Here is a 23,823-nt window from a genome sequence, read left to right on the forward strand (position 1 = left end):
CCCTCTCGAGATAGACTTCGCCCATCTTGTGCCGCTAACTTGGTGACCATGAGATTTGGCTCGGATCCTTCAACAACATTTTTCATGTTACAACTTCACCACTTGTGCTCTTCACCAAGTTGGTGTATACAAAATCTATAGATTTTATTCTCACTATTCTTTATTTATTTTTAATATTACTCTTTTTGTTTCTAAGATATTCCCAATTCGTCACAATTTGTTAGAATTTGTTAGAATTTATGCAAAACCAATAAAATAAAATAAAAATCACACACATACACACATTAATTATTCACATATACCCAATGCTAAATATGGCAATAAATGTCATGAAAATTTCGATAATGATGATGGATATTGTTATTATTAGAATATTTTTGCCTTGAGACAACATCTTTGCATGCTAACTTTGCTTTGACATCAACTCCACTTGGCTAACAATTAAAACAAAACAAAGTGTCGTTGTTAGTTTATTTTTATAATCACTTATTAAAACCCATATGTAATGCAGCAAAGGTCTACAAGAACCTGCAGACATGCCATAAGTCATGGAACTTTTTGTAGGAATCATTAGAAAAAGGAATAAAGCAAAATTAATGAACCTTTCTTACATGAGACAAGTCTCGTCATTAATGAATAATTAATTTTAAAGGAATTTTTCAAGTTTGGTCAATTGTTATATTTAAGGGGCTTTCAGACTTTGTGTTATAGCTACTTCATATCCACACTTGGAGTTGAATAAACTCAAAGATGATGCACGAATTTGTATAAGCTGCATGAAAGTATCACTTTGGTAAAATTGTGGTGTATTGTGATTGTTTTTGGTGCATAAATAAATAGATGTGGTGTGTTTGTATGAATTTAACCACTAATGTATTTTATATTTTCATTGTAACTTAATGTTATTGATTCACTGCTTTAAATTCACGTAGACCCTTGTATTTTTTACAATCAAATACATATGGAGTGGCAAAGTATTCTTAACCTTCAAAATTACATAATCACCTGTTCGATAGATTTATAAATTCTTCTACAAGATAATCCACTGTAATAAGGGGAGGGGGAGTGGGGAACAAAACAAAACAAAACAAAACAGACAGTAGTTTTATTTTAATGTACACAGTATTATTCTTTCTGGAAATTTGCAGATAAAACTTATTTTTCAAATTAATGAAATTTTACTATTAGAAAAACTTATGAAGAATCTGAAGTTACATTCGAATATATATGTTTCAACTATTTCGAGATAAAAGTTTTAAATTCAACTACGGAGTTTGATCAAATAATTTTTGCATTCAGAATATGACCCTACGCATGATAAGATATTTTATTCACAAATACAACTTGTCATAAAGATAGCTCTTAAAAAGATAATATAATTTTTTTGAAACATTTTATATTTACTACAATACTAATAAACAATAATCATGCTCACTACACATAAATACATAAGTCTGTTCTATAATTCGTGCCTTCATATAAACAATTCTTAGTTATATATTTCAAGTTGTGTTTGCTGTAATAGTTTTGTTAAAGGATACGTGCACTTGATATATTTTAAGGTTTAAGACTTCAAATTTTTTCCGGTTTCATGCACACAGAATCCTACCTTTACAAATTCCAGTTAAAATCTTGTGTGTGATGTTCTTATAAAAAAAAAAACAGATTTTTTAGAAGTGATAGATGTGCTTTCATTACCAGAGTATTAAATCACAAACATAGGAATAAATATAAATGCATCTGAAATCTAATATTGTTATTTTTGTATTACAAAAAAATTTGTGTAATAATAATTTATCAAAATAACTGAATTTGATTGTATTTTTTCTAGAATTGATTTTTAAATACCTTTATTGCTTAAAATCAATAAATGTCACTAAGGTGCTTAATTCTATATATGAAAATCATGCTTTAATGTATACAAGGATATTTAGCATTATCATCAAATTATAAAATATACTCAAGTATATCATTGTATTTTCTTTTGCATAATGTTCATTTTCTCTAGCATTATCTACTAGATATGAAAATAATGCAGGGTTTTTTTTATTTTTTTTTATTTTTAATATATATAAGGGAATCTTTTTAACATGTTTAATATAAGTTTTGAGTTGCAGAATGGTTAAATAGAAGGTTGTTGCCTCGAACTTAATTTTTAACAAAGTTGATGAATAATTTTGGCTTGCTTGATTCTTATTACAAACATACACATGATAAAATAAATTCGATTATTTCATATTGAAATCTGATGTTACAAAATTTTAAATGTCTATTAAATGTAGTTTTTTCTATTAAATTCAAGATTCCATCCATTACTTTACAAAATATATATTGTATTTTTAAGAAATTTAGGCTTAGATTTTTCATTTATTTAGTGGTCAAAGAACTGTAAGATGTTTTTATTTATTTTTATTTACGTTATTCATATAATATGTGAATTTTTAGAATGTATGTATGTATGTATGTATACATATTTTTAACAAAATGTTTAAATAAATTATTATCTTATATCCTATTCCATAAAAAATAGTTGTGTAGTGTATTAGAAGATGCAACAAGTTTTAACATATATTATTGTAATAATGAAAGATATACCTCTTATAGTTACATTTATCTATTTCATGCACTTCAAATATATGTAAATATAAATATAAATATATATTAGATTACTTATTTTATTAAAAAACTATTTAATTATTTAGAATAAATACTTATAATAATTCAATGTAATAAGAAGTGTTTATTCAATTATCTTAGTTTTTACATTTATTAATTAAAATATTTAATACATGCATAAGTATATATTTTGTAGCACCCATAAATTTTCAAATTTTACACCAACATTTTTGTATTGAACTTATTAAATAAACACACTCAAAAGAATTTAAAAATTTGTGCCAATATTTTATACCAAATAGATTACATGATATTCAACTATATGTTACATTAGAATGTCTTATCAAATACTATATATACGTTTTTTTCTTTATATTTTAGTTTTATGTTTATTTTAGTGCTTATACATAACATCTAGTATTATTCTATTCATAAATGTCCAAATTCATTGTTTAATAAAAGGACCAACTTCTATAGGCTCATTAAAGATTGAGCTCACAAAAATAAGAATTTAACTTAGAAAGACCTTGACATCTTTGTACACAAATATATTCTTAAGTTAACTGAAAAGAATTCAAAAAAAATATTTGACAAGTGTTATACATACTTTTAAAACAAAATTGGCAATGATATTTATTTTATAATTGTTTAAAGTTAACTAGATAATTTTGCATGCCTAGACCAATGTTTTTGTTAACCTTTCTTGTTCCTACACAATACTACAATTTACAGCTTTAACATTTCCAAAATAAATCTTTGTTGAAATTTTATTTTCTCTATATCCACTTATCTATGATGTGATCTATGATCTTCGAGTATGACGATTGTCATTTGTAGCTCCATGTGCTTTTTGTTGTACAATACTTATTCATATATTTTATTAAACAACCCATGTGATTTGGTGTAGAAAGTAACAATATTGTAACCATTTCCTGGCAATGCCAAGATACTACAAACATAATAATGATGAAAGTGATGCACAATTATTTGGAAAATACTCAACCCCATGCTACCAAAGCATCACATAACAATGCCATCAACATGCTCAACAATCACCTGAATCCAAATTTGCTTGCTCTGAAACACACAACATCCAACTATTGGAGACGTTTCCTAACAATCCCAAACCCATGAAATGTGAAACAACTCATTAAATTATTCACACAAACACACACACACACACTTACACACAGTCAGGAAACTCAATTCAGTGAGTGGGCCACTTGGACCCAACAAACACTTGCAGCGACATCTAAAGACCGAGCCTCACACACACACGAACAGCATGGAAAAACGCACTTTTCTACAAGAAAAAGTCCAAGTTGAGCAGTGAAACTACAGTACAGGGCCAGTGCTCGGATTGGGTGGAGGTTTTATTGTGACTTGGGTCCCACGGAGCCTCCGAGAATCCGTGTTTTCTTCGCTTACAACGGTGAGTAAGCAACTCAAAACCTGCACTGACTGCTCAAGTGTTGCATGATTCTGTCTTGTGCCAAGTAAGCTATGGACACAAGCTCAAGCCCTTTTTAAGGTTCTCACTCTCCATTGCATGCTCCAGCACAGATCTTCCTCGAAACGGTTTTGAGATTGATATGAGAGACGGGGTGTAGTGGAATCATTTGTCTGGTTTTAGTTGGAGCGGAGATTGTTTTGTGGGTGTGAGGTTTTGGACAGTTTTGTAGAGTTGTGAGTGTTGGAGCTGATCGTTTGCGTTGAAGAGGATGGGGAGTTTGTTGGCCAAAGAGCGTGGATGCACGACCGAGGAGGAGGAGGAGGATAACATAATTGAAGGGCAAACTGAGCTCGGGGACGAGTCGATTCCCAATGGTGAAGCTGACTTGTTTCCTCCTCGTGAGCTTGATGCTGATGAGCAAGCGGCTATGGAGGAATGGGAACAACCCAGCATAGGAATCGGCTTTCTGCTCAATGCGTATTGGGAATGCTAGGGACCCACGTGCAGTTCCGCACTTCCGATGTATAAATCTCGTGCAGAAGTGTGTGAGCTCTCGCTAAAATTCGCCGAAATGGTATATTACTTTGTAGGTAGGGATTACTCTCAAAGCTGACGCTGATTACTTCAACTGCTGTTCATGCGTAGATGATGTGAGGAGCAGAATTTGCGAGCAACGCCGAATTTTTGTTGTCTGGAAGGGAAGGTAGCTGCCACACGACAGTGGCAGTTTACCCAAATCTTCCCATTCTTTAATGAGCTATTGTATCATATTTGCAAACAGAGTTGCTCATATTGCACCTTTGCCACCATCGTCTATCTAATTTGGTTACATTACTTGCAGCTATCTTCTTGCCATGACTCCGCCTGCTGCTGTATGTATGAAGTAGGGTTTAACACGGCGAAGAGTTGTGAACTTCTGGTTCATATGCATGCTTTTGGGAGAGCTTGAATCTCATGTGTTCGTTAAATAAGACACTTCCTGAGTAAAGCCACTCTCAACTGAGCAACTCAACAGCAAATTGTAAGCGCCGACCGTAATTCAATATGCTTCCAAAACACAAACGAACTCATGAACAACACGAATATGAACTGTTCCTGTCCGTGATTCTTAAACTCTTCCCCGCTACACATCGTCACTTCACACCCAATCGTTGTGCCCTTCCTCCATCCAAGTCTTCAGAAATTCTTACGTCGCGCAGGATTGCTTTTGCATAGAACGGATTTGCTAGACCATGTGTTTTTTCTTAACACATTCATGTTGATCATAAACTGTAATGGGTCAGAAACTCTCTACGAACCAACGAATCTCGAAATGGGTGATTTGAAGAGCATCGTTGCAGTGATTTCCGCCAGATCGGTCGAGAATTCTCTTCAATTCAGTTCATGCAAAAACTGGGTTCATGTCACACTGAGCAGCGCAATCACCGACAGAGGACCCTCTGCCCACAAGACTGTTCCAAGGCAAGTGAGTCTTGTGCTTCCAAGGGATTTCTCTTGTTCCTTTCAGGTGAAGGAAAGCTTTGCGGGAATGAGGTTGTGAGAATCAGTGATACAGTATCACTTTGGTGTGAGTCTGGGTTGGTTCAGAGGCTTCATTGTTGAAGGAATCCTTCATCAGCTGCGTGGAGATTAGCTGCAAAACTGTATTAAGAAATGAACAAAATAAATGGAATAGGAATGAAATGTGTCAGATTTGAAGAGTGTAAATGTACAAGGTTTTGGTGGGCAAGAAAAGATCATGTTTTTATTATACGGTGATTGTGGATTGTATGAAAAATATGTTATTCCACCATTTTACATTCCTCTCATTTTCATTTTAATATTGATTTTATTAAAGTGTTGCATCAGCACCAAATACTTTGAAGATGCCCCGTTATGAATTTGCCCATCTACGGAACAATACATTCATAAAAAATAGTACAATAAAGAATTATTTTATAAGTATTTATTTATAAAATAAACTTTCAGCATTTAGTTTTTGCTTTTTATCTTCTTGTTTGTTTGTTTGTTTGTTTTGTTTTGTTTTTTTTTTTTTTTGTTTAATTTTCTGTTATCTTATTTAAAATTTGGTGTGGTAACACTGGAACATGTTTGTGTGATTCTTGATTACATAGTTTGTATTCAGGTTCATTGTTCTATTGTAAATTATTACAGATTAATAGTTCCCTTGAACATAATCTTGAAGCAATCAAATGGTCTTTACTGCTTGATGCTGTAATGACTAATTGTTCAACGGATACAATAAAAATATATTAAAAAAAAAATCTAAAACATTTCGTTCCCAACTAAATAAGTTTTAACTTCATTTTAAGGCTGATAAACACAAGAGTCAAGGTGAATACAACTATTGTTCATTCTACATAACAATATTTTTATTTTATCTTATTTGCAATGATGTAAAAACTTATATCAACAAAAATGACAAATACACAAGTAATAGAGATTTCTATTAGAAATCAATGTTTTTGATGCTTTGGTGATGGTTTGGATGTTGAACTGCTTTCATTGGTGAAATGCATTAGTACCCACTTGGCATTTGGGAGAAAATAATAAACCAATTTAATAGATCTGAAGAACATGTTTGAACAAATATTAAATTTAATAGTATTGTTCTTGTTATAATCAAAGAATAACCAACTTGGAGTTAAGTGTATATAATATAACATGCCAATTATGGCAATCAAAATTTTTTAAAAAAGTATACACTTTGTTCATGTTTAAAACTCTCTTTGTGATTTTTGGCTCGTGAAAGTGTGATTTTGAAACAAGTTGTTACAATGTAGAATTGTGAATAATGAGTACAAAAATGAATTCAAAATGGAGATATGGAGCTTTCTTTAATGTTTATTACTTTTTTTGTATTACAACTTTTTACTTCATTATCAACAAATAATTGTATCTTTGAAAGTTGCTCTAAGTAGTACATGTATTAGATAACAACTCTCTAAGAAATATGAAAAAAAAAAAAAAAAAAAAAAAAACTAATAAATATATTAGGTTTGAGAAGAAGAGCACAAAAAAGCTTTATTTGGCCCATTCATTTGGATTGAATCTCTAATTGGAGCATAATAATTATTATTATTTTTTATAAAAAAGAATTATCTAAATGTAGTGTATAATCATTTCGAGTGTGTTATTTTTCAAGCCAATTCTTTGATTCTTAAAAGTCATTAATATGTATGAATCTACTTGAAAGGTCTATACACCATAATAATAATAATAATAATAATAATAATAAAAACAAACACCCATTAAACAAGATGAGGGCTATTGCACCAGCTCCTTATTGCAAGAAAAAATAATAATGATAATAATAATAATCTAATGTTAAATAGATAAATAAGTTAATGAGGCTTTCTACTATTGAGATCATTAAATGTAGCCGACACTCTCCATAATATTTACTATAGACTACATTAAATACCACAGCTACAATATTTAGAGTCTAGTAGAGAAGTATTGTTTATCCTCTCCCCTTTTCTCTTCTTCTATACGAGACACAACCAGATCAATAGAATTTTATGTATGAAGCTCTTTCTTCTTAGAAACCCTCTTGTGTCTATGACTTGCTACTATTTTTGTGTGTATATATGACTTACCATTACTCTTGTGTCTTTCTAAACATTCTCAACACTTTATCAGCACGATTCTCTTCTACACACTATTACAGTTTTTTTTGCTCTAGTCTTCACTCTTCTTGCTACTTTTACTCAGTGTTTGCCTCATGATCTTGATGCTCTTCTTGCTAGCCCCTCACACATTAGCTGCTTGCTTAGAGCACTTGTTCCATTCTCTGCCCTACTTACTTAAAATACTTGATCCAATCCAACTTCACCTTGTTCTTTGCTGCACTCTGTGCTTGCTGTCGAAGTGCCGCCAAATCCGCCACTACCGCTGCCACCACCCTATCGCTATTAACGCTGTCGTTGCAATCTACCTTGCTGCTGTTGCCCGTCGCTATGCTTTGCCACCTTATCGTTGTTCTACTGCTGTTTATGCTGCCTTAATCTACAATCTCTTCTTTAAAAAAAATATAATAATAATAATATTTTTATTTTTTAAGTTCAAGTTTATCATTTTATTTGACTTTATATTTTAAGGTATATTTTACTCAACTTTTCTACTTGATTATATATTTTCTTTACAGATTTATTTATAATGAGTGCTTCAACATCTTCAACTGCTTCTACTATGATTCCAACTATTACCAGTGCATCCCAACATTTTCAAGCTCTTTTATTTCGACCATTGACTGTAGATAGAAACAATTATCTATTATGTGCAAAAATGGCAAAAGCAAATTTATTTGCAGAACAACTCTTAGATGCAATTATGTTTAAAGAATCTCCTATAATAAGTATTTTTATTCTTCTTGCTATTTGTTGGAAAGCACTTCTTCTCCTTCGTCGTCATCTTGTACTTGTGTTACAACATCAATACTTGGAAATGGAAGCTCTTTCAAAACTTTGGAAGAAACTTAAATCCAGGTTTGATCACCAAAAGACTATTTTTCTTCCATACAGACATCATAATTGGATACATATATGTATCTTAGATTTTCCAAATTTAAATGCTTTCAATAGTGAAATGTATAATATTGTCTCACAATTACGATTATGTAGACAAAGCATCTTTGAAGAAGAAATGATTGAAAAAAATCTCTCTACATTTCCTTATGTATATGCTATGCTTGCACAGCAATATAAGAACATGAAATTTCAAAGTCATTCTCATTTCATGTCCTATCTACTTCTGGCAGAGAAGTAAAATGAGCTACTCTTGGGCAATACAGAAGCTCGTCCTATTGGAACTACAATTCCAAAATCTCATGCACTTAATATTTTAAAATCTAGGAAAAAATTATACAAACATGGGAAACATACTTATAAGTATCAGGGTAGTTGTAGTCATGACCATTTCTACCCATATGGAAAGAAAAAATATTCTACTATTAATTATAGTACAAAAAAAAAATCAAAGATATATTCTTGCCATAAGTGTGAATGATTGGACATTTTGTACATGCATGCTGTACTTCAAAATATTTTATTAAAATGTTCCAAATAAATAAGAAACTATGAGCTCAAGCTCGTGAAGTTCATACCATAGATGCGTCAATGGATTCAATTGATGTTGATGACTTCGAGGCTTACATGAATGACAAAACCTCTAACAATGAATCAAATGATGCGCTGTCACGGCCATAATCATGTAAGCTAATAATTACATATAGAAATAGGTAGAAGTAAGTAAAAGTAGATAAAAGTAAGTTAATTCTATAATATTTAATATAGAAGCTTCCTAGAAACTTCCTAGACGCTGCTTTGACTTCATAGGTGTCTTTAATTGACTTTTTGGATTAGAAACGTGGCCAACAAGTTGGCCATGTGCCACACATGTTGTTAGCTTGAAGATCAAGCTAACTTTGTGGCCCACACGTAGAAAAACTTGCCTTGTAAGTCAAGGCATGTGTCCTACAAAGTCAACACATATTGGAGGTCCTATAGAATGTCGCCACTAATTAGATAGTATATATAGAGACAAGAGTGAAGGCTTCTTCACTCTTGTCAACTCCTTTCTTGCTTCTAGTCCAGGTTCAAGAGTCTTTAGTTTCTTGTCTTGTGGCAATAGCCATTCTAGTTTCCTGTTTAATATACCTACTTGTTTATATTTTAACTTATTATATCGAGATAGCCTTTTTGTGTATATTTTCTCTCATCGAGTCTTTGTCCTTGACAGATTGACAAGAGTACACTTACAATATCAGAGCTTTGTTTTTCTTGAGTGAGAGTTGATTACCCCTTTCTCTTGACAAGACATCAGCATATTAGAAGTTTGCGGATTATCCACTTCTAAACTGATATTGTTCTTAGTATCTTCTTTGTTATTAAGTCTTTTTTTTCTTTTGTCTTGATCAATATCAAACAAATTTTTCTTCTTAGTATCATCATGGCAAAGCTTGTTGAAATGAAGAGTGCAATGGTACAAATGCAAGAGCAAATGAGGGTGTTAATGCTTGCGATGCATCAACTCAATTCACCAACACATGAAAGAACAAGAATAGCAGAAAGTGGGGATATAGAGATAATCGGAGCTGCTTCAACATCTACAACAAATCACGTTCCTTCTCCAATTGTACAACATCCTATAAGCACTAGAGAACCAAGAATTGCCTGACCCGAGAAATTTGATGGTACGAGATCTAAGTTTCAAGGGTTCATCAACCAAGTACAATTGGCAATTGAACTTCAACCGCAAAGCTATCCAACTCCAAGATCACAAGTCAGGTTTATTGGCACTCTACTTTCTGGTTCTGCATTATCGTGGTTTTCGTCTTTTCTTGAACAACAAAATCCAATATTGGACAATTTGGAAGTTTTTTTGGCGGAGTTTCGATCTATGTATGGTGAACACGATGCAACTCGTGTTGCAACAAATAAGATCCAAATTCTGCGACAAGGAAATCGCTCAGTAACAGTGTATGCTTTACAATTTCGACAACTTGCAATTGACATCAAGTAGGATGATGCTGCACTTATCAGTCAATTTCTTTATGGATTGCAATACGAAGTAAAGAAATTGATGCTCAACTTACCTGATCCTCAAACTTTGAGTCAAGCAATCGATTTTGCGATAAAATGTGATAATCGACTTTTCGAATTTCGATCCGAGAATCATTCACGGGAACCTCAACGTTATTACTCAATGGCAACATCAACATCTTTGCCAAACGTACATTTGGAAGTAGAAGACATGCAAATTGACGCGGTACGTTTTAAATCCCTAACTGAGCAAGAAAAGATTCGTCGTCGTCAAGAAGGATTATGTTTATATTGCGGAGAACCTAAGCACACTGCTCAACATTGTCCAAAGAAACGACGCAACTATAAAATGAGGGGTACAATGGTCCAAGAAAATAACATGTCGGAAAACAGATTCGTACAGCTACAATAGGGACCATGTAGTTGGAACCTTGTACAATTCCTAATGAAGGTCCTATCCTCTCCTCAGAACCCTCTCCTTGTTTTATAATAGACTTATATTTAGGACCTAAGAATTACAAAGCCTCTGCTTTATTAGATTCGGGAGCCTCAGCATGTTTTTTAGATTAATAATTTGTTAAAAGTCGTAAAATACCTTTTGTACAGAAACCTAAACTAGTACATGTAGAAGTCATAGATGGTCGTCCCTTGTTTTCTCGAGATGTCACTCATGAAACTCATCCTATAAAAGTAACAATAGACGGTCATGATAGCTATATAGCTTTTAACATAATTAAATCCCCGTCTAATCCAGTTATTTTAGGTTTATCCTAGCTAGAAAAATATAACCTTCGAATAGATTGGAATTCACGTAAACTTGACTTTTCCCAGAGTGTTATTAATAGTTCTACCAACCAAGTAAAAAATTATAAGTCTAGTATAATAAAACCTGTACTGATAGGTACAAAAGCATTTATACACGCAGCAAAGGAAGGATCAACTTTTGCTATTTATGCTGCACCTATTTCTGAAAACGTAAAGACTTCAAGTGGCATTTCAAGTCAATATCAGGAGTATCAAGACGTTTTTGAGAAAAAGAATGCAGATATTCTTTCTAAGCATCGCCCATATGATTGTTCAATCGACTTCAAGGAAGGAACTCAGCCACCATTTGGACCAATTTACAGTTTATCGCAAGATGAGATGGCTGAACTCAAGACATATATTGACGAGAATTTAGCGAAGAATTTCATACGCCATTCAAAATCTCCAGCAGGCGCTCCAATTCTATTCGTAAAGAAAAAAGATGGATCTTTACGAATATGTGTTGATTATCGAGGACTCAACAAGATCACAATCAAGAACATGTATCCATTACCTTTGATATCAGGACTCCTTGACCAGTTGAATCAAGCTAAGATCTATACAAAAATAGATCTAAGGGAAGCATATAATCTAGTACGGATCAAAAAAGGAGATGAATGGAAGACTGCATTTCGAACCAGGTATGGACATTTCGAATATAATGTCATGCCCTTTGGACTCACGAATGTACCAGCTACTTTTCAACATCTCATGAATGATGTATTTCGTGAATTCTTAGACAATTTTATCGTCTGCTATCTAGATGATATCCTGATCTATTCTAAGAACGTCGAAGAACATGAAATACATGTTCGTCAAGTATTACAAAAATTTAGAGATGTAGGATTGTACGCCAAGATGGAAAAGTGTGTATTTCACACTACTCAAGTTGACTTTTTAGGATACATCATTTCAAATGATGGTCTCATGATGGATTCTAAGAAAGTCCAAACAATTGTGGATTGGAAGATTCCAAGGACGGTAAGAGATGTCCAATGTTTCTGGGAATTTGCCAATTACTATCGGATCTTCATCAAAGATTTCTCACGAGTTGCAGCTCCCCTTACATGCTTGACTAGTAAAGATAAATTCCAATGGAATCAAGAAGCGGAAGCAGCATTTGAAGCCTTGAAGACATCGTTTGTCTCTGCACGAGTCTTATATTGTGTTAACTTTTCCAAGGCATTTTTTATGGAAACAGATGCATCAGATTTTGCCTTGGGTGCAGTTTTATCACAAATGGGAACAGATGACAAACTTCATCCGATAGCTTTTCATTCAAGAAAATTCTCAACAGCCGAGATCAATTATGAGATTCACGATAAAGAACTTCTTGCGATCGTCGATTCTTTTCAAGAATGGCATCATTATCTAGAAGGCGCTTCTAGTCCAGTCACTGTGTATACAAATCACAAGAACCTCGAGTATTTCATGTGAGCACGCGTATTGAATCGTCGTCAAGCTTGTTGGAGTATGTCTTTGTCAAGATTCGAGTTCATTATCACTTATCGGCCAGGAAAACAACAAGGTTTGTCCGATGCCCTATCTAGACGTTCTTATTTTGCACCAAAAGAAGGAGATGCAGCTTTTGAACAACAAAGAACGGTCCTCTTGAAACCGGAGCAATTTCATCTCCGAGCAATGAAATCAATATTGACTATTGATTCAACTTTTTTCAAGCAAATCCAGTCCAGTATGTCCTCAGACCCTCTTGTTCATGATATTGAGAATAATTCTTCCAAGTCTCATGATCCTTCTAAGTTCGAGTTTAAGAATAATCTATTATATTTTGAAGGACGCCTATATGTTCCAAAAGGAGAAGCACGTTTACGTGTTCTTCAAGCACGTCATGACTTTCCAGCAGTAAGGCATTTTGGATATAATAAGACTTTGGAACTCATATCAAGAGATTTTTGGTGGCCACAAATGTAGAAGTCAGTCAAAGACTTTGTACAATCATGTGATATTTGTTCAAGATCAAAAATTCCTCGTCATCGACATTACGGACTTCTTCAGCCATTACCTATACCAGAGCAACCATGGTCTTCTGTTTCTATGGATTTCATCACAGATCTTCCAAGCTCAAGATCTTATGATTCTATATTTGTGATAGTAGATCGTTTCACCAAGATGGCACATTTTGTGCCATGTACAAAATCTATCACAGGTGAAGAAACAGCTAAGCTTTTCATTGATAATATCTATCGCTACCATGGATTACCTAAAGATATCATATCGGATAGGGGAACTCAATTTGTGTCAAGATTTTGGAGGACCCTTTTCAAGATTTTAAAAGTGGACATAAAGCTATCTTCGGCTTTCCATCCTCAAACTGATGGACAAACAGAGCGCGTAAACCAAGTCTTGGAGCAATATTTAAGGTGTACTATCAACTACCAAGAAGATGATTGGACAACCCTTCTGCCATTGGCAGAGTTTGCTTATAATAATACGGTACATTCTTCCACGCAAAAAACACCTTTCTTTGCCAATTATGGCTATCATCCACGACTTGATACTTTTGATTTTTCAAAAGTTGATAATCTTGCAGCAGAAGATATGGCAAATCGGTTGTCAAAGTTACATGCAATAATGAAGACGCAATTGAAGGAAGCTCAAGAACGACAAAAGATAAACGCAGATCTATATCGTAAGGAGCAACCACAAATCAACGTGGGTGATAAGGTATGGCTACTTCGTCGCAATATCAAGACTACTCGACCTTGTGACAAGTTGGACTATCGTAGGCTTGGCCCCTTTTCTGTTCCTGAACAGATCAACCCAGTTGCATATCGGTTACATCTACTGAAGTCAATGAAGATCCATCTTGTATTCCACGTGTCTCTTCTTGAACCATATAAGATAGTGGATATACAAGAAAGAAGACAAATGCCACCGCCTCCTATAGAAGTAGATAATAATGAAGAATTTGAGGTGGAAGATATATTAGACTCAAGGCAGCGCCGAAATAAGCTGGAATATCTTGTTCATTGGCGCGGATATGATATTAGTGAACGCACATGGGAGCCATCCAGGAATCTAGCAAATGCATCAACTAAAGTCAAAGATTTTCATCAACGACATCCATCAAAACGAAGATGAAAATCTCTCTTATAAAAGAGACAAGATTGAGGGAAGATAACATTCAATTTCCTATCCTTGTTTGTAACTTCTTTGCATTTGTGACACTAATTAGATGGAGAGCCAACAACCAGCGGATTCAACTCAAGAACCTTCGTTTGCTGACCTTCCGGATGAGACATTATGATTGTCACAACCTTCAAGACGACGCAATCGAGATGAAGATCTTCAAGAACGACATGTTCTTCCTCGAATAGATGGTGAGATACAACGCGTTTGGTATTAGATTTAGGAAGGGACTCCCGATGTTTGGTGATTTTGCTAGAGGTAGGAACAACTCCTGATGGTGTTCCGAATATTCTATTCCAAGGAAGTTACGAAGGCCTCAACAATGATCAAATAACTGGGTGGTCTTTCCGCCCTGGTATGGGACACTATTGATGGTTGAGAGGCCCTATCAATCATCTTCGAAGAGAACAGAGATCAAAGTATGTGGCGAATACAATTCGTCGCATCATAGATTTCCTCAACATATGATGACTGCTCTTCGTGGAACTCGTCTCTAGAAGGGGGGGTAATGTCACGGCCATAATCATGTAAGCTAATAATTACATATAGAAATAGGTAGAAGTAAGTAAAAGTAGATAAAAGTAAGTTAATTCTATAATATTTAATATAGAAGCTTCCTAGAAACTTCCTAGACGCTGCTTTGACTTCATAGGTGTCTTTAATTGACTTTTTGGATTAGAAACGTGGCCAACAAGTTGGCCATGTGCCACACATGTTGTTAGCTTGAAGATCAAGCTAACTTTGTGGCCCACACGTAGAAAAACTTACCTTGTAAGTCAAGGCATGTGTCCTACAAAGTCAACACATATTGGAGGTCCTATAGAACGTCGCCACTAATTAGATAGTATATATAGAGACAAGAGTGAAGGCTTCTTCACTCTTGTCAACTCCTTTCTTGCTTCTAGTCCAGGTTCAAGAGTCTTTAGTTTCTTGTCTTGTGGCAATAGCCATTCTAGTTTCCTGTTTAATATACCTACTTGTTTATATTTTGACTTATTATATCGAGATAGCCTTTTGTGTATATTTTCCCTCATCGAGTCTTTGTCCTTGACATGCGCTCATTGATTCTGCAACAACACATACTATCTTGTGAGATAGATGATTTTTATTGAAAAATCTTCAACTTCATAAACTAAAAATATGATGACCATGGCTGAAGGAAATGTATTTTGTTTCAAAGAGGGCTGAATGATGGTAAAAATACCTGTGAATTCCATCATAAAATATAAACATGCGATGTTTGCACCCTTAATACTTTGAAGTTTGATCAGATACTAAGATCTTTATATTAATAGTTATCATCTCTCGACTGCCATTTTAAATACAAAAGAGGTTTTGGTTCTTGCAAAGAACCATTAAGTTGTTGAAAAAGCTTTTTCTATAGAAAATGGTTTATACCAAATTGTGATTTGGCCTTCTATTATAGTTAAATTTGCATCATCTATTACAGAGAGTAGTGTTTTTCTCTGGCATGGACGATTGGGACATCCAAGATCCATATTATTTAAAAAGATCATTCTATGTATAATTGGACACAATTTAAAGCCTGCAAATGTAGACTCTATGGAATTATGTCGTACATATGTGCAAGGTAACATAATTATTTGGGCTTCGATTTGGAAACTTCAACAAGAAATACCATCAATGCTTGAAAGATTGCATGTTGATATTTTTAGTCCTATAAATCCAATATAAGGACCATTTCATTATTTTTTGGTCATTCTTGATGTATCAAGTAAAAAATCACATGTTTCATAATTATCAACTCAAAACATGGTATTTGCCAATCTTATATCTATGCTTATTTGTTTTCAAAATTTTTTTCTTGATTGTCCTGTAAAAACATTTCATATGGATAATGTAAAAGAATTCGCATCAAAGTCTTTTGAAAACTATTGTATTGCAACAAGAATTGAATTGACATATTGTGTTCTATATGAACATGCTCAAAATAGACTTGCAGAGTCATTTATAAAGCGTATACATCTCATTACCTGACCACTCTTCCTTCACATAAATTTACCTACATCTATGTGGGGTCATGCAGTTTTAAATGTTGCAGCATTAATATGCCTTCGCCCTTCTTCTCTTGAAATTGTTTCACTACATGAGGTCATTTTGGGTCATGTTTCAAATGTATTTCACTTATGAGTATTTGGTTGCCGTGCTTGGATTTCGATACAAAAATCCCAATGGCGTACCATTGGAGCTCAATGACAAAAAGGCATATATGTTGGTTTTGATTCACCAAGCATTATTTATATTGTTGATCCATCAACTAGTATATTATTACATGCACATTTGTAAAATTGTCATTTTGACGAAAATGTATTCTCATCTCTTCAAGGAGGAATATTTAATCAACAAAGGCATAAAGTATTCATATTTGAAGTACCAGAAACATTTACAATGAATCCCGATCCTAGGACATCTTTAGCAAAAACTGAAGTTGTTAAGATTTTGCATCTAAAATAGATCGCAAATGAAACACTTAATGGCTTCAATGATGTACCTAGAATTACAAGAGTTCCTATTAATGAGGCTTAGAATGCACTTGCTCAGATTGCAGTGCTATTGATTACTATACCTCAAGTTATAACAACAACAACTAAAAGAATTCATAGACCAGATAAACAACCACGTAAGAAGAAAGCTATAAAATTGACTAATTCTAGAATTATTTTTCAAGAAATTGCCACTCATCTTGTGGGACTACCAATTCATGATGATATATCCATGCATAATGTATCTTCAATTCCTATGAAAAACAATCTTGCAATTGGAAGGAATAAAAACAAGTTGAGTAAAGAATTATCTATTCTGTATTGTGCTACAAATGATATTTAGGACAGACCATCTATTACGATAGATGAATCATTTCCATATATGATTATAGAAGCCCTTTCTTACGAGGAAGATGATCTTGAACCTCAAACCATCGAAGAAGTGATGCGTCGCTCTGATTGATCAAGTTAGAAAACTGTTATTGAAGAGGAGTATGTCTCTTTGTGTAAGAGGAAAGTCTTTGGTCTAATTGTAGATACTCTTACATCTCACCCTATGGGATATAAGATGGTATTAATACGCAAGCGAGATTCTCAAGGTCAAATAACCCGCTATAAAGCTTCTCTTGTTACTCAAGGATTTACTCAACGATTTGGCATTGATTATAAATCCTCATATTCTCCAATCATGGATTCTATCACATTTCGATGTATTAATGGAATGACAATTCATGCTACCCTTGAGATGCATCTGATGGATATAGTAACTGCATATGTATATGGTTCTCTTGATGCAAATACTTATATGAAAGTTCTACCTCGCTTAGAAATAGGAACTCCAAATAGACCTGCTCCAGGACAATATCATGGTATTAAATTATGTAAGGCCTTGTATATTTTAAAACAATCCAGTTGCATTTGGTATCAATGTCTTCAAGATTATTTAATAATAAATAATTTTATAAGTGTTCCACTAATTCCTATTTTATTTATTAAACGAGATAAAACTGGTTTTGTGATCATCGTTGTATATGTTGATGATTTTAACTTAGTGGGTACTACATCTGCATGTGTTACTGCTACTAACCTACTTATACGTGAATTTGAGATGAAAATGCTAAGAAAAATAACTTTTTGCATTGATCTTTAGATTATGCATCTAACAGATGGTAGTATTTTTCTCTACCAACTAATGTATTGTAGATGAATCTTGCAAAGATTTAATATGATTGATGCTTATCCATTGTCCACACCAATGGTTGGAAGTAGTCATGATGGTCATGATCCATATCATCCATGCGAGGAGGAGGAAGAAATATTGGGAGATCAATATCTATACCTCGCAACGGTTGGAGCACTTTTATATTAAGCTACATCTACAAGACCAGATATTGCATTTGTAATTAGTATTCTTGCAAGACATAATGCACGTCCAAGACTACAACATTGGAATGGCATCAAACATTTATTACGTTATTTAAAAGGTTCTGAAGACCTCGGATTATACTACACACAATCCGTAGATCCAAAATTAGTTGGATATTGTGATGTAGGATATAAATCTCATACTGCAACAGCTAAATCTCAAACAGGATATGTATTTTTAAGACATGGAGGTGCAATATCATGGAAATCAGTGAAACAAACGATAACTGCAACTTCATGCAACCATGTAGAAATTATTGCCTTACATGAAGCATCTCGAGAATGTATTTGGTTGCAATCAATTGATAAATTTATTCAAATAATCTATAGATTTTCATATGATGATTCTCCAACTATCTTGTATGAAGATAATAGTGCTTGTATTGCACAGATGCAAGTTGGTTTCATTAAAGGCGACATGACAAAGCATATTGATCCTAAGTATTTTAGTTATATCCAGGACTTGATTATTGATCAAGCACTTATAATTAAGAAAATTGAATCTACAAATAACCTTGCTGATCTCTTCACCAAAGTTCTCCCATTGTACAACCATCATCAACTTACTTATGGCATTGGTATGCGGTAACCTACTTTTCTTGAATAAAAAAGTTAATGAGCTCTTTAAATAATTAAAGAAAATGAAGTTTTACTCTTTTTCCTTCATCTATGGTTTTGTCCTTAAATACAATAAGATTTTCGTAGATAAGATTTTAATGAGGCAACAATAGTTGATCTTACAAGATCACAGAAAAGTATAGATCATAATTCTATACAAATTTTATATTATGAAAATATTATGATGAGCGAGGAGGAGTGTTGAGATCATTAAATGTAGCCGACGCTCTCTATAATATTTATTGTAGACTATAATAAATACCATAGCTACAGTATTTAGAGTCTAGTGGAAAAGTATTATTTATCCTCTCCCCTTTTCTCTTCTTATATACAAGACACAACAAGATCAATAGATTTTTATGTGTGAAGCTCTCTCTCTTTAGAAACCCTCTTGTGTGTATGACTTACTACTACTCTTGTGTGTGTGTATGACTTACTATTACTATTGTGTCTTTCTAAACATTCTCAACATCTACAAAACGAACTAAGAAGTTTCCCATGCAACCCAAAGGGGTTATTTTACAATCGGATGGATGAAGATGACGATGCTCCAATCAGCCGGAAACAGTTCATCCATCCAAATGAAGCGCAACCCTCAGCCACGATTAGTGTAACCCGTCGAAATGATTGCACGTGACCCCCACGAATGACGACGTGGCACTCCGCAAGTCCAAATTAGTCCCCCACGTCGCCAACGTGCCAACTCGGATGGCATCTCACGCGAAACTCCTGATCCGATATCCCACGGTCCCGATGGCACGGTGGGGTCATCGGACGGTGAGCTGCAGTCCATCGGAAGACGGCAGTCGTGTTGCGACCGGCATTGTTCATAAATGGCCGATTCCATCGGACGGGCTCACTGAATCGGAGAACGATCCGACGGCGGCGAGGGCTGTGGCGCCTCCCCAGTCCAGTTTGAAAAGCTGGCGACGGGGTCGACCGAGGAATCGGCGGGGCCGGGTCGGGTCTGATGTCGGGAGAGGGTCCGTTGGGTTAGGTGTACAAATCTTGAATGCTGAGCTGGACAAATCTAATTTGGTGAACTTGGCAAAGTACACGTGGACGGGGTCGTGTTCACACTCTATGTGGATGCCCATCGTTGGACCCACAATTGTCTCCTCGTTCTGTTAACTTTCACAAATGCTTTTTGGCACAAGGTTGAGTTTTCTCTTCCATAATGTACACAAACATTCATCAAATTAAGAACAATAATACATGTTTGAAATAATACAGAAAATTTTATTTCACGGTTGTGTTAACAACCCTAAACCCTAAACCTAACGTATTTTCTGAAATTGATTCTCGGTCTAGATTTGTATGATACGTGTACATGTATACATGTACATTTATTTAACTTGTAGAATGATTACATATATTATTACTTTCTACAGTGTATAGTGAATTGATGTGCCATTTGCTGTTGATACAATTAATACTCCTAGATGTTGTAGTTTGTCAGAAAACAAATAAAAATATACTGTAAATATTTCCAATAAATGTGCTGTTGTATGGAGTTCAAATACTACATGCTTTTTAGAATACATATATATCTTTAAAACGTGTAGTGTTTTTTTATGAAACATTTTATTGCACAACACTTATAATGTTTTTGGATGATCCTGTATCATTTACAATAATAATAATAATCATAATAATAGTGTTAATTTTAATAAATATAAGTCATGGGGATAGGATTTTGTTACAATCCAACAAAGTAATAACCAGACGATAAAAAATCTTTAGTTGTCGTTCTTGGATTTCATGGTTTGCTTTTAATTGTTATTTTCTATTCAATTATAATTTACTAAATGTCATTCATGTTTTCAATATGTTCATCTTCATCAAACATGCAATAGTATCATAATCACTATCCTTGCTTTTTTGCAATGAAATTACTTCTATTTGTATTATGACTGCAATAATAAGTATTATCAGACATTCATCACCAAAAAGTTCAATTATCACATGAAAAACTAAACACAATGAAAAAACTAAATAAGATTGTATCTTGTTGTTTGGATATTATCTTATCATATCACATTTGTAGATCCTAAAATCCACAAAAAAATGAATATTTGATACTAGATTGCTGCTTTAGTAATTTTTCAATTAAATACTCACTTTTATATTAAATGTTCAAATAAAATTTCTGCAATTTTTTGATTTTCTTAAGGTTCAACGATTCCTTTTATGTCTCAACGATTTTCTAAATGGCTCAATGATTCCTTCTATGCTTAAATGCATTGAATTGAACAATCATAAATGCCTTTTCAAAGATAAAGGCACATACAAAAGAAACTGATGAAAACATTTGTTTCATATGGATGTCTTCAGCAAACATTACAACAACTTGCAATGCAAAAATTAGGACGAAAATCACTAACATTGTTAATTTGATAGTTGTAAATTTTTATTAATGATCCTTACAATTTGAAATTGTGTATCTATAATAGTTATAGTACTAATGAGGAATTAATTATGTACATTTTTTTCCTCCTTTCAATAATCACATTTCAAAACACAAAAGAATTCCAAAAACCAAATCAAGTCTATCAAAATGGCAAATAAATTTTAAAGTCATAGTTGTTCTTCATTGAAAGTTTTCATGTGCCACATGTAATTTTGACTTATAAATTACATCCAAGTTAGTTAAGATATTAATTTAGAAATTTCATAGTATTATTTCAAGTCTAGGCGTGATAATTGTGTAAAAACTCGACATGTATTTACAAACATGACAGTTATAACAAATGTCCTTATAAACAACAAATGAATGAAAATGGATGAAATTAGGGTGTATATACCATACCAATCTTATTTAGCTTTGATTCTTGAAATTTCATTTAACCTATAAAGATACAATATAAAAGTTGGTATTAAGTAATAATCGTTTGTTTTCTCTTTTATTTTTATTTTTTTGTATCTAACAGCAAATATTTGATTATGTTATACGTGTATTGAAAAATCATGTTGGGTGTTTTTTTATGAAACGTTTTTTTTTTTTTTTTTTTTTTTTTTTTCTTTTGCAGAAATTGAATGAAACAATAAACTACCTTGTTTGTCAGTCCTATTTTTGAACGATCCACAAAACGTCTTTTGCTATGACACATACAATTGAAGAATTTGAAAAATTTGAAGTATCATTACATGATAAGATGGCAAGCTGCTTATTTAATAATAAAACCATCTTTTTAATGGGCGCTAATCTTGAAGTATAAACACTGAAACTACAAAAAGCACATGTAAATATTTTAAAAAGTAACTTGCAAAAAAAACCATTAAAATATACACGTGTAAGCTTTGAAAAACTAGTCTATTGCTATATATATATATATATATATATATATGTCAATACTTACTTGCTCTTCGATTTTTCTCCTTTTACATAGTTAAAATGAAATAAAAATAAAAAAACTAAAATAGATACATACATGAATGTTTTCTTACATACATCAAAGCACAAGAATACAATATTTTTATTTTCCCTCGATGCTCACAATTAATTAATAAAAAAAATTACGAACTGAAGATTGAAAATGACAACTTTTTAGGGCCATGGACTTGATGGGGCATAGCTCCAGCTTCTCGACCAATGGGAGAGGTGGGTTGTGGGCACTTTGAATCCAGCATTCCACTCACGAATGTATTCATTCATCCTTGTATAAATATTTCATCCGCCCACCCATTCACTAACTTCGTTTTCCACGTCGAGCATGAAAAAAGAAGAGCAGCCAAAGGCAAGCAAAGTTGCGCTTGTGAAGCATCGGGTGAGACAGGACACCCCATCTGAAAAGAGGTGATGCATTGGGGAGGGGGAATGGATGCACGAAATGTGTAATTAATTTCATTCATCCAAAAGTCACCAAACTCGTCGCCCTCCATGCCCCCCTGCCCGCCTGCCCGACCGAGGTGCCCACGGATGGGGGCAGCCCGTCGGTGAGCTGCGGGTGGTGTCACGAGTCGATGAAATTAGAGCCTAAGTGAAGCAGTAGTAATGACCAGACAGGCAGCTTCTATCAAAAACTGTACCCAAGAAAGGAGTCGGATCTTAACAGGCCTAATGTTAGATTTCCTTGAAGACGACCTCTTATTTTATATTAATTAGGATATATAAAACAAAGAAAATGTCCCTCAACTCTTAGACCTAATCTCCATAATCCCAACTTCCCACACACTAGACGTGGTTTTAATGTAGAACACCTCATCTGGAAGTTACTGAGTCGATAATTATTGAAATTTAACCCACGGTGGAATTCATTACCCTGAATCCTCCATTTGTTATTGGTTCTTGATGTCGCCCGGTCTCGATCTGTAGCCGAAGTTTGAGGGGTAGCGTGGAATTGTAGCCCGAGAGGGCTTCGAACCGCTGTCTACAGTTGAAGACTTACGTCGATTAGTTACGTTTAAAGATGAATTGCGGTTTTACAAAGCTCGCTGGCCGGGCGTCCTGCGTCGCTGATCGTTCAGGAGGTGCATTCATCGACAGGACATCCCCGGTACGAGGGTACTGAGTGTACTGTCTCGAGGGTAAGAAACATCCCACCAGCCATAATACTGGGGAGTGCATTCACTCCCTTCATTCATTAGGCTGTGGTTGCCTTCCACCCACAAATCCTTTTTAAAAAAGCCAGCGTAAAAGTAGAAGGGAGAATGTTGGGCTTTGAAGTACTCCCTTTCACTCTTTTGCAGCGCCTGATGTGAAGAGTGTGTA

General features: G+C 34.0%; 2 long non-coding RNA genes across 3 annotated transcripts; one reads left to right on the forward strand and one right to left on the reverse strand.

Annotated features, from left to right (window-relative positions):
* Positions 1 to 3,794: 3,794 nt before the first annotated feature.
* LOC149988198 (uncharacterized) lies at positions 3,795 to 4,847 on the forward strand. The gene is made up of 2 exons (XR_016504943.1): positions 3,795 to 4,048; positions 4,180 to 4,847. It is a non-coding gene; the product is annotated as an uncharacterized LOC149988198 (long non-coding RNA).
* A 16,282-nt stretch (positions 4,848 to 21,129) lies between these two features.
* LOC141045896 (uncharacterized) lies at positions 21,130 to 22,906 on the reverse strand. 2 transcript variants are annotated; one of them, XR_016505278.1, is made up of 3 exons: positions 22,472 to 22,906; positions 22,166 to 22,333; positions 21,130 to 21,960 (listed from the first exon to the last, which is right to left on the reverse strand). It is a non-coding gene; the product is annotated as an uncharacterized LOC141045896 (long non-coding RNA). The 2 variants fall into 2 exon arrangements; XR_016505279.1 differs by having other exon boundaries at positions 22,260 to 22,333; positions 22,472 to 22,894.
* Between the last annotated feature and the right edge of the window lie 917 nt (positions 22,907 to 23,823).

The sequence above is a fragment of the Physcomitrium patens genome, chromosome 10, assembly GCF_059467195.1.
Source record: "Physcomitrium patens ecotype Gransden chromosome 10, ASM5946719v1, whole genome shotgun sequence".
In the NCBI taxonomy this organism is placed as follows: Eukaryota; Viridiplantae; Streptophyta; class Bryopsida; order Funariales; family Funariaceae; genus Physcomitrium; species Physcomitrium patens.